Raw genomic sequence first — 14,970 nt, 5'->3', positions numbered from 1 at the left:
GCAGGGACAAGGGGAAAAAATGAGAACCAAGACCTGTCATGTAAAGGTACAAGATACCAGTAATGAATGTAACTGTACTGTATCCCTAAAATGTACCAATAAACTCAATGAGAAAAAAAGAAAAAAGAAAATAACAAAAGTAATGAACTCACAAATTTTATTTTTAAATTTACTATGATATTCTAGCAATTTATACATTTAGATGCAAATCCAAGGCTGATAATTGTATTTACTACAAGTTTTTAATTAGATTAGTGGCTTATTAGCCATAATTTTATAATACGTATTGTCAAAAGGAAGAATTTTGGCTTCAACTTAGTTTTTAAAATTAGTGATAAAATTAATTTAACTCATTTCCCATTGTATCAGTTCTTTTGAGTATTTTGCCATTTTTTATATATTTTATTGATTTTTTATATAGAGAGAAATTGGTAATAGAACGCATGGGCTGTTAGATAATTTGTACAATAAATGAAGAAATGACCTTGTTTTGTCTACAAATATTTTTCATTTTAGTTTTACTCTCTAAAATTCTCCATTGGAATCAACATATGTATGTATGTTCTGATGAATAATTGTTTTTGCCTTATATAATTTTAGGAGTTAGGTTCCCACAAAGAAAAATGAAAATGAAAACATTACAATTGTGTGTTTATGTAAAAAGGATATGTTTTTGTGACAGTCTTATTTATTTTTTAAAAAGTTTTTGAAGCATCTTTAAATACTAAAAAGCAAGGTCTTTCAACTTGCTATTACTGTACCTTTAAGTTCTTTGAAATCTCACTTGTATTGTCTTCAATAGAGACAACTTTCAAATTCCCATGATAGTAGACAACAAATTCCCCTAACAGAAAAAGGTGTCAGAGAAAGAATTTTAAAGTGGGAATGGCAAATATCTGTAAGGATATTTTCCATTGTTAGTTGGGGGTACACTATTCTAAGTGTACACTATTCTATTCTTAAAATAACTTTTTGAATTTTTGGTGCTTTTTTTTTTCTTTCCATATCCAACTCTGAGTATGCAATATATAATATAATAATATATAATATACTATGAAGACTATGAAGAAAAAAGTACTGTCAAGCTTGCAATGTCTTACTTTTGTAGGTTATGGGAAAGATATCCATAGGGAAGCGAAGTGTTAAAGCAAATGATTAGGACCTTTTAACATTTTCTTTGAAAGACTGATTTTTTTTGTAATCTCTTCAGCTGTGTTCTATTTAATGTACTCTATATTAAACAAGTTAATATTACCACCACGAAAGAAAAATCATTTGCAGAATGTGCTTAGATTCAGGATGCATGAACAATGACTAGATGTGAAGTGGCATATTGATGTCTTGAATGAGAAAACTAGAGATGAAAACCATAGTGCATATCAATCGTCTCAGGCAGATTGGATGAAAAAAAAAGCTGTGAGGGAAATCATTCTTATCTCCATTATGAATCATGAGTTTTTTACCTTTCATAAAAGTCATGTGAGGATTTTTTTTCTTTCTTTCTTTTTTTCCTCAGAGGTGTGAAATAACAAGGCAACAATTTATTCACACAGCTTTTCTTTTTCAGATTTAATGCTCTACCTTGTGACGAGTGCACATCTCAGTCTGAGCCTACTGATAAAGCCAGCTGCACATATATATCCTCCCTTCCCTGCTTTCTGCTCTAGTGTTTCTCATCTGGATATTCATTTAAAAGAATGAGCTACATAAATGTTAGGAGATTTCTAATTACTCAAAGTTAAAATAGACTTGTTACTCATTACAACCCAGCTCATAGAAAATGTAACTGTAATTGTGTTTTATAAATCCCATGATTTCAGAACCTGCACTTCAAGTCCCTGCAAACAGGCAGGTTTAAATAGCAGGAGAGGTAAAAATATTAATGAAATAGCTTCTTCTGAAAACAAGTTTTCATTTAAGTTTTCTAAGTTCTCTGTGCTTATTATTTTGTGTGCTATCATTCTATCTGGATCATCACATTTCTTGGATGGTGGGTTTTCTTAACACAGAAATGTCGAGCGGGGGTAACCCCTGTTCAATGATTCCTGAGCGACAGCCTTTGCTTATTTTGAATAAGCAGAGGCAACATCTGAAAAGATCCACCACTAAAGGTCATACATGTGGTTGATAACAATTACAAAAAAAATAAGTCCCATTGTAGACTGAGTTATAAAAATATTCTGAAGGTTTTTATACTGTTTTTTTTCTAATTTATATGTTGTATATTGAGGCCAGTTGTATGTCTGAACAAAATTATATGAGGAACATTCATATTATATTTCTAAATTCAAGATTTTAACTATTTAGATATATTTTGATTCATTTATTTGTCAAGAATTTAAAAATTTATACTTTTTTATTACTTACAAAATCTTATTGGTACTTTTTAAGTATACAGTACAGTTACATTCATCATTGGGATCTTGTACCTTTACATGACAGGTCTTGGTTCTCATTATTTCCCCCATACCACTGCCCTCCCTTCACCCCCTCCACCCTCCCCTATTTAGAAAGACTTCATTTCTATTTTTTCCTTTTCTCATATTTTTTCTTGTCCCTTATTTCCTTTCCCCTGCTCTTCCTACTTCCCTTACACCATTAGCCCTTTTCTTCCTATTTCACATTATCAGTTATACAATTTGTATACAGTTATACAACATATTTGATATTTTCTCTTTCTCTTTTGAGAGATGAGAGACAGGGGGAGGAGGAAGGAAGGAAAAATAAAAAAACTTAGAAAACTAGCTTTTATTTCCTGTCATTAAAAATGTCCAGTTAGGCAAAGAAACAGGCCTGAGGATCATTGGAACAGACTGGAAGACACAAAGTGGAGGACAGATAGCCTCTTTAATAAATGGTGTTGGAAAAACTGGATTTCAACCTGCCACAGATTAAAACTAGAACCTCATCTTTCACCATGAACTAAATTAAAATCCAAATGGATTAAAGATCTAAATATTTAAACAGAAACATTAAATTTGCTGGAAGGTAAGTTAGGCAGAACGCTGGAAGACATTGGCATAGGAAAAGACTTTATGAACAAATCCTCAGTAGCACGGGAACTAGCAGATAGAATCAACAACTGGAATCTCATCTTATTAAAAAGCTTCTGTACTTCAAAAGAAACCATCAGCAGAACTAAGAGATAACCTACAATGTGGTAAAAAATTTTTACCAGCTGCTCCTCAGACAAAGGACTATTATCAAGAATATATAAAGAACTCAAAACAATCAGCCCCCCCAATAAAAAGACCTAATTCAAGAATGGGCATCTGAAACGAACAGACATTTCTTAGACAAAGAAGTCAAAGCAGCAAGTAAATATATGAAAAAATGTTCCACATCACTGATCATTCTAGAGATGCAGATGAAAACAACACTGAGATTCCACCTCACCCCACAAAGAATGGCTGCTATCAAGAAATCACACAATAACAAATGTTGGTGAGGTTGTGGGGAGAAAGGAACACTTCTCCATTGTTGGTGGGAGTGCAGACTGGTGCAACCACTATGGAAATCAATATGGAGTTACCTCAAAGAGCTGGGATTAGAGGTGCTATTTGACCCAGTCATCCCTCTGCTGGGTATCTTTCCAAAAGAACTAAAAGAATCATATCACAGAGAAGTATGTGCACCCATGTTTATAGCGGCACAGTTTGTAATAGCTAAATCTTAGAAACAGCCTATTTGCCCATCAGTTGGAAATTGGATAAAGAAGATATGGTTTTTCTATAAAATGGAATATTACTCAGCCATAAAGAATGAGAAAATAGATTCATTCATAGGAAAATGGATACATATTGAAGATATACTCCTAACTGAAATAAATAAGGCACACATGTGTAAATACTGAATAGTCTCTCTGGTGTGAATAATCTGCAATAATACAGAAAATCCTAATAAGATTACTGACATTGAGAAATGGGAAGAAAGGAGCTAAAGGTGTAGGGAAGGTGGGATGGGTAGGGGGAGGGTAATAAGGGAAAAGAAAATAATGTGAGATAATGAAAAGATGGAAATAAAGTGGTTGTAGATGGGGAGGGAAGGAGAGGGTGAAGGGAGGGCAGGGACAAGGAAAAAAATTGAGAACCAAGAGTTGTCATGTAGGGGTACAAGATCCCAACAATGAATGTAACTGTACTGTATCCCTAAAATGTACCAATAAACTCAATTAAAGATGAAAAAAATGTCCAGTTATTCCCTAAGTCTTAAATTTCAATAATATCCATACTGTTATGCTCCTTTGTCTTATAGAAAAGTATGCCTCTGAAAAGTATCTACTTCACAAATGTGTAGCTCTTCAACTAAAAGAGTGAAAGGAGACTATTAAATTCCTCTCCCTTTGTAAAAATGAAGTGATAATTGCTTAAAATCTTATCTCAGCATATTTGCAAGCAAATGGCAGACTGATCTCAAATTAGCAATTTCTCAACTGTGGTTGATTTATTACCAACATTACAAAAACTGAGTGAGTTCACCACAAAATTTTCAGAAAACATTTAATGCCAATACATCTAGACTCTTCCATGAAATAGAAAAGGAAAGAGCACTGCCAAAAACATTTCTAGCATAAGCCTGAAACCAACAATAACTTTGCAGAAAACAAAGAAAACTATAGGCTAATATTCTCCACTAACACAGATACAAACATCTTCAAAAAGATACTGACAAACACTATGCAAAGAATTTTTAAAAAAATATTATCCACAACCAAGTTGTCTTCATTCTGTGAATGCAAGGATGGTACTATGTATGCAAAAAAATAAACACAATAAATCACATGAACAGAATCAAGGACAAAACTCACATAAACCTCATAATAAACACAGAAAAAGCCTTAGAAAAAAAATCCAATAAATTACATTGAAGGGCTTTGTCTTAAACTGACAAAACCATTAAAAATAAACCCATGGCCAAAATCATACTAAAGGGGGAAAAAACTGAAAGCATTGCCCCTAAAATGAGGAATAAGACAAGAGTATCTACTATCAATTTCAGTACTTGAAATTTTACCTAGCACAATCAGGCAAGACAAAAACAAACAAACAAACAAACAAATACGCGATTTGATTTGTAAAGGAAGAAGTCAAAGAGAAGCCCACCTAGACACCAGAAGCTTTGGCACAGAGGTCCCAGCCAGAGGACTGCCCAGACTCCATCTCTAAGTGTGTACAGATCCAGCTAGAGCCCCATAGGGACAGCAGCTCAGCATGGGGACCCAGATGGCCATCATTCTGAGCCCAGGAATTGGAACAATAGTGAGCAATAGAGAGAAGGCCTCTCCAAGGCTTGTTGAGAATTGAAGCCTACTGAGAGAGTAAAGAGTCACTTCAATAAAGGTCCAACAGTCCACAGCAGTTGCTGTGTTGCTAGGGTCAACACCTCTTACAAGGACCAGAGTTATAATGGGGGAAGGGCAGCTCTAACCTGTAGTAGAACTGTGCAGAGTTCAAACCTAAAGGAGGTCAGGAAGCTCAGTTCCAGCCTCACAGCCAGAAATCAATCTGAACTTCAGTGGACTACAGCTTTTCCCTCTGCCTTCACCAGTTTCTCAGAGTTCACATGATCTTTCTATGTGCTTTAACCTTACTTCTATCCTTTCCCTATCCTTCTATTTTTCTACCCACCCCAACTCCTTCTAAACCTCCCCAGAGGGCAAATTCACTATATTGAATGGCTTAGTTACTGCAAATACATTTTGTTTGGTTCTAGATTTTTATATATAACCACAAGCCTGGTTCGTGTACTCAAAGGTGGTAGATTAACAGTTACCACAGCTTGTCATTTTCTAGGCTGTGTTTGAAAATATTATTTATGCTGATAGTATTACTTTGGCCATGGTGACACAAGTATTATAGTCTGTTGTCCTTCCTGGTATACCAATACTGAATTTCCAAATACCAAGACTCAATACTGAGAGGCCAACTAAACCAGAAAGACTACCCAAGAAGTAGCTTTTCCCTAAGGTTCTAAATAATAGAAATAAAAATGATCACAATAAGAATTTTATGAGAAGTAACCCAGGAATTAAACCAAAAACATCAATAACAACAAGAAAATAGAAATGGGAAGACACGTAAACAACACTCAAAACAAGGGGCAACAAGATGGAACAACTGAAAACTGAACTACCTGGACTCCCTGGTACCAAAGAAGATCTGGAAAACATAATATCAGAAATAATTTCTTAGATAACAAGAGAGATGTTATCCATACTGAAATCAATAGTTAATACCTTTAGAGCAGGCATAGATTGAAAGAAGAGTAGAGGAGCTCAAGAAGATGATGGAATGCCAGAATAGGAAAGAAATGGAATCCATAAAACAGATGCAAACAAATATCCAGGGGCTTAAAAATTCATCAAAAGTTTACACAGCAGAATGAGCTAATGTGAGGACAGAATATCGAATATAGAAGACAGGATTGTGGTTAGTGACAAGAAAACAAAGATTCTTAAAAATAGCAAGAGACCACAAGAAATCAATCCAGCAGCTGCTAGATGATGAATAACATAAGATGGATCAGACTCAATGAAGAAAGAGGAGATAGTGCAAATGACATAAAATAAGTGTTCACAGAAGTATTAGGAGAAAACTTCCAAGTTGGGGAAAATAATTTGACATACATAAGTGAGGCATATAGGACTCCATCTAGCCACTTTTTAAAAAAAATCTATACCTAGGGCATATAATAGTCAAGATTCCAGAAACTAAACAGAAGAACAAAGTACTACAAGTAGTTAGAGAAAATAAACAAATCACATACAAAGGAAAGCCCATCAGAATCACAATAGACTTCTCAAAACACACCCTCAAGTCAAGAAAAGCCTGAAATGAAGTATTATAAGCCCTAAAAACAAACAAACAAAAAAACAAAAACAAAAACAAAAAAAACCCTCCATCCCAGATTGTTGTACCCTGCAAAACTATCTTTCAAAATTGATGGAGAAATGAGGTACTTTCATGACAAAGGACACTTGAGGAAACTCATGAATACCAAATCAGCACTCCAAAAATTTTAAACAATATCCTAGGAAAAGACAATGATGGTCACAGCCTCACAAAGACCAAGAAAATTAATTCATCAGGCAAGACAAGAAATTAAATACAATGGGAGAGAAACGGACAACAGGAAAAGGTCATGACAAGGATAATCTATAAATACCAGTTATAATGATCAATGTTAATGGTCTCCATTCATCAATCAAAATAAATAGATTGGCAGAATGGGTCAAAAAGATCCAACAATTTGCTGCACACAAGAAACACACTTAATTAAAAAAGAAACTCATAGACTGAGTTAAAGGATGAAAAACAATGCTCCAAGTGACAGAAACCCAAAAAAAGAGGGGCAGCTATCTTATTTGCGGATCAAATGGATTTGGAGCCAATATTAATTAAGAGAGACAAAGAAGGTCACTACGTCCTTGTAAGGGGAACAAACCAAGAGCAAGAGAAGACAATCATAAATATAAATGCACTGAATACTAGTTCAATCAACTATATAAAACAAATATAAATGGACACAAAAAGCCAAATAAGCAATCTAATGTTGAATCTTAAGCTTCTAGAAAAAGAAGAGCAAGACAAACCTAAAGCTCATACAAGGGAGGAAATTATAAAGGTCAGCAGAGATCATTGCAATGGAGACTAAAAGAATGATACAAAAAACTCAATGAATCAAAGAGTTGATTTTTTTAAAGAATAAATAAAATCAATAAAGCCTTAGCTCATTTTATCAAAAAAGGAAAGAAAAGGCTCAACTCCATGCAATTATGAACAAAAAAGGTGAAGTCGCAATAGATCCAGCAGAAATCCAGAAGATAATCAATACCTACTTTGAGAACCTGTACTCTAATAAAATGGAAAACAGGAGAAATGGACAGATTGTTAGATACATATGAATTACCAAAGTAGAACAAAAAAGATATAAAAATTCTAAACACCCCAATTAAAATCAGTGAAATTGAAAATGTAATTAAAAATTTATCAACAAAGAAAAGCCCAAGTCCTGGTGGTTTCACTGCTGAGTTCTACAAAACATTTAGAGAAGAATTATTGCTACTACTCTTTAAACTTTTCAATGAAATTGAAAGGGAAGAAGTACTTTCAAATTCATTCCTGGTAGCAAGTGTTTCTTTGATACCAAAACCAGAGAAAAACCCAACCAAAGAAGAAAACTTACAGGCCTAATTCCCTAATGAACATAGATGCAAAAATCCTCAGTAAAGTACTGGCAAACTGAATGCAGAAGATCATCAAGATCATATACCCTGTCCAAATGGGATTCATCTCAGGAATGCAAGGATGGTCCAGTTTACACCAATGAATAAATTTAATTACTATATTAATAGAGCTAAGGACAAAAGCTATATGATCATTTCAATAGATGAAGAAAAATCATTCAACAAAATCCAGCACCCATTCAAGGTTAAAAAATCCTTCAGAAAATTGGAATAGATGGTCTTTATCTCAACCTGAAAAATGCCATCTATGATAAACCAACAACCAACATCTTACTAAAGGGTCAAAAACTGAAATCCTTCATGCCAAAATCAGGCACAAGACCGAGACATCCACTAACACCACTCATGTTCAATATAGTTCTGGAAACATTAGCCACAGCAGTTAGACAAGAGAAAGAAATAAAAGGAATCAAGACAGGAAATTAAGAAGGTAAATTGTCCTTATTTGCAGATGGCATGATATGCTATATAAATAACCCCAAGAATCCAACCAAAAGTCTTCTAAATATAATAAACAAAATCAGTAGTGTAGCCGGATACAAGGTCAACACACAAAAATCAATAGCTTTCCTGTAAATGAACAACTGACTTAATGAGAGAGGAACTGGACAAACAACTGCTTTCACAATAGCATCCCCCCCAAAAAAAGAAAAAAAAAGAAAGAAAAGAAATTACTAAGAGCCAACCTAATGAAAAAAATCTAAGAACTCTACTCTGAAAACCTACAGCACTCTGAAAAAAAGAGATCAAAGAGGATATCAGAAAGTGGAAAGACATTCTTTGCCTCTGAGTACAAAGAACCAATACAATAAAAGTGGCCATATTTCAAAACTGCTATACACATTTCAAGCAATCCCAATTGGAATTCCAACAGTATATTTCACAGAACTTGAGGAAACTATACAAAAATTCATGTGGAACCAGAAGAGACCTAGAATAGCAGAAGCAATTCTAGGCAACAAAGACAAGGTAGGGGGTATCACAATCCCCAACTTGAAACTATACTACAAATCCATTGTGATAAAAAACAAATAAACAAACAACAAAAAACAGCAGAGAAATAGACCTGAGGATTAGGAGAACAGATTGGAAGATGCAAAATCAACTCCAGATACTCAGCCATCTCATCTTTTACAAAGTAGCTGAACACCCTCACTGGAGGATACATAACCTCTTTAATAAAAAGTGCTGTAATAACTGGATTTCAACCTGTCAAAGATTAAAACTAAACCTATATCTCTCACCCTGTACTAAACTAAAATAAAAAGGAATCAAAGATCTAAATATTAAAACAGAAACACTAAACCAGCTGGAAGAGATGTTAGGTAGAACTTTTGAAGGTATTGGTGTAGGAAAGGACTTCACAAACAAAAGCTCAGTTGTATGTGAACTAGCATCAGAATTAAGGATTATTTTAATCTTACATCATTGCCTTTTCTCTTTTACTTTCCTTTTTAGTTTTGTTTTAGGATTCCCTGTTTTTAATGTTCATACAGAGATTTCTTTAACTGAAATACCGAATAGTTTATCTGATGTGAAAAACTATAATAGTACACAGGATCCTAATGAGATAATTAATAATGTGAAATAGGAAGTAAAGAGCTAAAGGTATAGGGAAAGTGGGAAAGGGAAGGGGGAAAGGTAATAAGGGAGAGGAAAAAAATATGAGAAACTGAAAAAATGGAAATAAAATGTTTGTAAATGGGGAGGGGAGGAGGGGGTAAAGGTAGGGCAGGGACAAGGGGGAAAAATGAGAATCAAGACCTATTATGTAAAGGTACAAGATCCCAATGATGAATGCAACTGTATTGTATACCTAGATTGTACCAATCAACTCAATAAAAAGAAAAAAATCAAAACCTGGGATCCAATCCTTATTAAAAATCTTCTTCACAGCAAGAGAAACCACCGACGACAGTGTGAAGAGATAACCCATAATTTCGGAAAAAAATTTTAGCAGCTGTTCCTTGAAGTTCTACAATCTAGAATATATAACAAAATTTGAAAAATCAGACCTCCCAAATTTAAAGACCCAATCCAAAATTGGGCATTTGAAATGAAAAGATGTTTTTCAGACAAAGAAGTAAAAACAGCAAATAAATGTATGAACAAATGCTCCACATTACTGGTCATTTGAAACATGCAGATGAAAACAACACTGAGATTCCACCTCACCCCAGAAAGAATGGCTGTTATCAAGAAATCAACCAGTAACAAATACTGATGAGGTTGTGGGGGAAAAGGAATGTTAATATACTGTTTTTGTTGTTGTTGTTGTTGTTTTGGAGTGTTGAATGAAACTATTAATGTATTTACATAACTTACAATCTTTAAGCAATGGTCTCATAAATATAGACTACGACTTTACATAAGTTAAGCAGTGAATTTTCCCCACCAAAATACTTGGGTTAAATAACAAAATTGATAGCATTTATATTACTTCCTCTTCTTTCTTTTTTCTTCTTTCCCTTTTTCATGCTAGTCAGTTTAGAATATATGCAATTCAATGTATCCGGGCAGCTTCTCTCCACCACCACCATGCTCACAGAGCTTATTTAAAGAGGTGCCAGTAATGTGTTTGGTGCCACACACATGACAGTGTCAAAAGCAAACCCAAAGTGAGTGAGGTGGGAGCTGCCACTGTGATGTCAGCTCACTGCATAGGTCTTTGGTTAATACACACAGTGGAAGCGCTTCTGAGATGGCAGAGATGTGCTTGTTTCCACTCACCCTATATAAAACCCATTTTAGTTTAAAATAATAACTTCCAGCTCCCCATTTGCAAAATTCTACCACATTTTAAATGATAAAATTCAGCTAACAGTGGCAATGGGAAACCAAGGAAATGAAAATCTCCACAAAGTCTTTTTTCCCCCTCATGGACCATGAAAGTGCTAATTTTCCCTTTATAAATGTTACATGAAATCTTGATTACAAAAGTACTCAGTAATTTAATCCTAACACCCATACAATTAGATGTTCTTTTCAGCAAGGTCAAACGCCAATGAGGCAGTCCCTTTGCATACCAGAGAGTCTTGAAGCAATACAAGTCTGCAGATTAAATACACTGCTGCAGTCTTCAAAGAGAACAGAACTGGTCAATTCCTACTTTTGGTTGAAGGATATACTGGTGCAACCACTATGGAAATCAATATGGAGATAACTCAAAATCACTGATATTGGAGGTCTTATTTGACCCAGCTATCACCTTGTTGGGTATCTTTCCAAAAGAATTAAAAGCAGCATACCACAGCGATATATGTATACCCATGTTCATAGTGGCACAATTTGTAATACCTACAACTTGGAAACATCCCAGTTGCCCAACAACTGGATATTGGATAAGGAATATTTTTTTGTTTTTGTTTGGTTGTTTGGTTTTCTTTGTTATAAAACGGAGTACTACTCAGCCATAAAGAATGAGAAACTAGAGACATTTATAGCTAAATGGATGCACATTGATGCCATACTCTTAAGTGAAATACATAGGGCACGCATGTTTAACTACCAAATAGTTTCTCTGGTGTGAGGAACTGAAAATGTAAATGAGAATTAAAAGGTATAATAGATAATGTCAAATAGGAAGTAAAGGTCCAAAGGGGAAGGAAAAGAGGAAGTGGAAGGTGTAGATGAAAGGAAAGAAGGGAAAGAATGAATATGAGAAAAGGAAAAAATGGAAACAAAGTCTTTGTAAATAGGGAGGATGGAAGGGTTGAAGAGAGGACAGGGGAATAGGAAAAAATAAGAATCAAGATATGTCATATAAAGGTACAAGTTTCTAATGATGAAAGTAAATGTATTGTATACCTAAAATGTACCAATCCACTTAATGAATGAAAAAGTCAAAATATCCTTTTTCACAGATGACATGATTTTTATAGAGAAAAATCCAAAAGCTTTACCTAATGACTCATAACTAATAAGTAAATTCAGCCAAGTAGCAGAACACAAAATCAATACACAAAAATTAAGAGTTCCTATATACTAGCAATCAGCCCATAAAGAAGGAAATCAAGGAAACAATCCATTCAAAATGGTTTCAAAATTAAATATCTAAGAATTAGCCTAAATGAAGAACTGAACAATCTTTATAAGGAAAACTACAGTATTCTGAAAAAAGAGATATTGAGGAGTCTGTCTATCATAGCCTATCAGTCTTTGTTGAAGACCATGTGTCTGAATGAGTCTGGGATTGTTTCTACACATTTGATACTATTTTACAGATCAATATGTCTGTTTTAGGTCATTACCATGATGTTTTTATCACTGTAATTTTGTAATATAGCTTGAAGTCCAGGATTTTGTTTCTCCCTTGCTTTGGTCTTGATACTCTCCATTCCTTTGGGTATTTTGGGTTGTGTCAGGTTCCATATAAATTTGAGGATTATGTTTTCTTAGTTCTGTGAAGAATGCTATCAGTATTTTGATTGGAATTGCATTAAATCTACATATTATTTTTGAAAGTGTGGTCATTTTGATAATATTGTTTCTGCTTCTCCAAGAACAAGAGATGTCTTTACATGTTCTGTATTTGAATAAATGTAGATTCTTGTACATGTACAAAATGTAGGATTTTTTTACATGGATAAATGAATAAATGTGATTTTGTCTAAGAAAAAAGAAGACATTCCTGAAAATAAGCCCTAGTATGTCTTTTGGGAGAATAATTAATATAATACCCAGTCTTATTTTGGGGGAAATATAGTAGCTATACCCATCTGCTTCAGTTTTGCATAGCTAACTTTTATTGGCTTAAATTTTCCATGCTGTTTGAAATGATGGTTGATTACTGAACATGATTATATTACTAACCTTTGCTTTATTTATTAAATTTTCTACTAATAAATTTAAGTTCATGTTTCAGTTTTGTAAATAATGAAACAACTAATAATTTTTCTTATATTATTAAATATATACTTACAATAAATATAATGTTTAGAGGACTTAGATGCTTGGTAAACATTTTGATTTAACGTTTATAATTTTTTGTTTGTTTGTTTGTTTTGTTTGTTTGTTTTGTTTTGACACCGGGGATTGAACTCAGTCCTTGCGCTTGCAAGGCAGGCCACCGAACCGCTGAGCTAAATCCCTGGCCTATAAATTTAGTCCTTGCGCGCAGGCCACCGAACCGCTGAGCTAAATCCCTGGCCTATAAATTTTTTTGAGATTAATGTTTGCTGCTTTTATAAGTCAGCCTCATAGTGGAAATTGGTTTGCATAAAACATAATTTCATTTTTTGTTCACTTACATTCTTTGTGACTCTAGGTATGTGGCAAGTTGTATGGAATAAGAAAATTTATGTGCCTACATTATAAATTTTGTTTTGTGAAAGTTAGACTTCTGTTTCTCTTATTCACTCGTCTTTAAAATTATTAATATATGATCACACATTGCAGGTGCTAAATAAAGATATTTTGAATGAAAATTGTAATAACTGACTAAGTGAAAAATTAATTTATAGCAAAACAGAAAGAAATGTTCACTAAGACAAAAGAATGTGATAATGTTGTCCTGGGACAGACATTCAACAGCCCTGGAGATGTGAAAATGTTGAGTCCTTTGATAGCTTCCTCTTTCGCTAGCATACTTTGTTGTTTCCAAAATAGCAAAACTTCTTTGTATTTCTATTTAACCGCCTCTGACATTTCTCTTTTTGCATTCTTATATAGTGCACAATAAACTTTTTCATTTTATTTTAAAAACATACAATCTTAACAAAATATTTACTTATTGCATATTACAAGGCACATGAGGCAAAAGTTCATTTCAAAGATAAGAGAAAGATATTATCTACATTTTTATAGAAACAAATACGTAAACTATGTTAAAGCATAGCACTTGTGTTCATATGGCTAGTAGGTAGAATTTTTAGTTTGTAACTTCAAAAGATCTATTTTCGCTGAACTGGTGGCTTGTGAATGGTTTGTTTCTATCTTTTCACCTGTCCTCTTCTCCATGCTTTTGTCCTCTTAGGTATGTATAAGAATATCTGTGTTTCATCATCCGTAAATTATTATGTAGTTTCTACCTGAGTGTGAGCTCTAACATGCATGAAGAAATTGCTCAACAAGACTGAATTTCAACAATATGGAAAAGAGCAGACAGGCCTCACTCACTAAAAATAAAAAAGTAATTTATTTTATTAATGACTTGCATTCCAGTATTTTTACTTCATATAAAATTTTCTGACTTTTGCATGATTTTAGATTCCATTGATCCTGCCTTAAAATATTCCCCTCCTATGTTTTCTCTGACTCTGTTTCTTTCTGGTTTTCCTCTACCCTCTGTAGATATATAAACACTTGCTCTATGAATCTCTTTCAGGCTTCCAAAGATCTATCCAGCAAGTATTTTTCTTATTCATCCAACTGCTGACTATTTGCATTAATGGTTTCCATTGCCATTTATAAACTTCTAGCATTTTATTTTCTCAATTACTTGTTTATTTTATATTTCAAATATCTACTACAGGCTAGGTGATGCTTTAGGTGCTGGAAATAAAGCAGTATATAATGGCAACAGAATTCCTTCCAGTGTATGAACATTAAATTTTAGTGAAGAAAAATAAAAGAAGTAAATATTCAGAGGAAAACTATTGTAAAGAGAATCAAAATAGATTTAGGTGACAGGATCTAACAAGAAGTATTTTTTTTATAGAAACACATATACTAAAGTAACATTTCAGCAGTGACAAGGAGATGAAGAAGTGATATCATTCATATTC

The sequence above is a fragment of the Fukomys damarensis genome, unplaced genomic scaffold, assembly GCF_012274545.1.
Source record: "Fukomys damarensis isolate Sample0158 unplaced genomic scaffold, DMR_v1.0_HiC HiC_scaffold_36, whole genome shotgun sequence".
NCBI lineage: Eukaryota > Metazoa > Chordata > Mammalia > Rodentia > Bathyergidae > Fukomys > Fukomys damarensis.
This window is presented reverse-complemented; position numbering follows the sequence as displayed.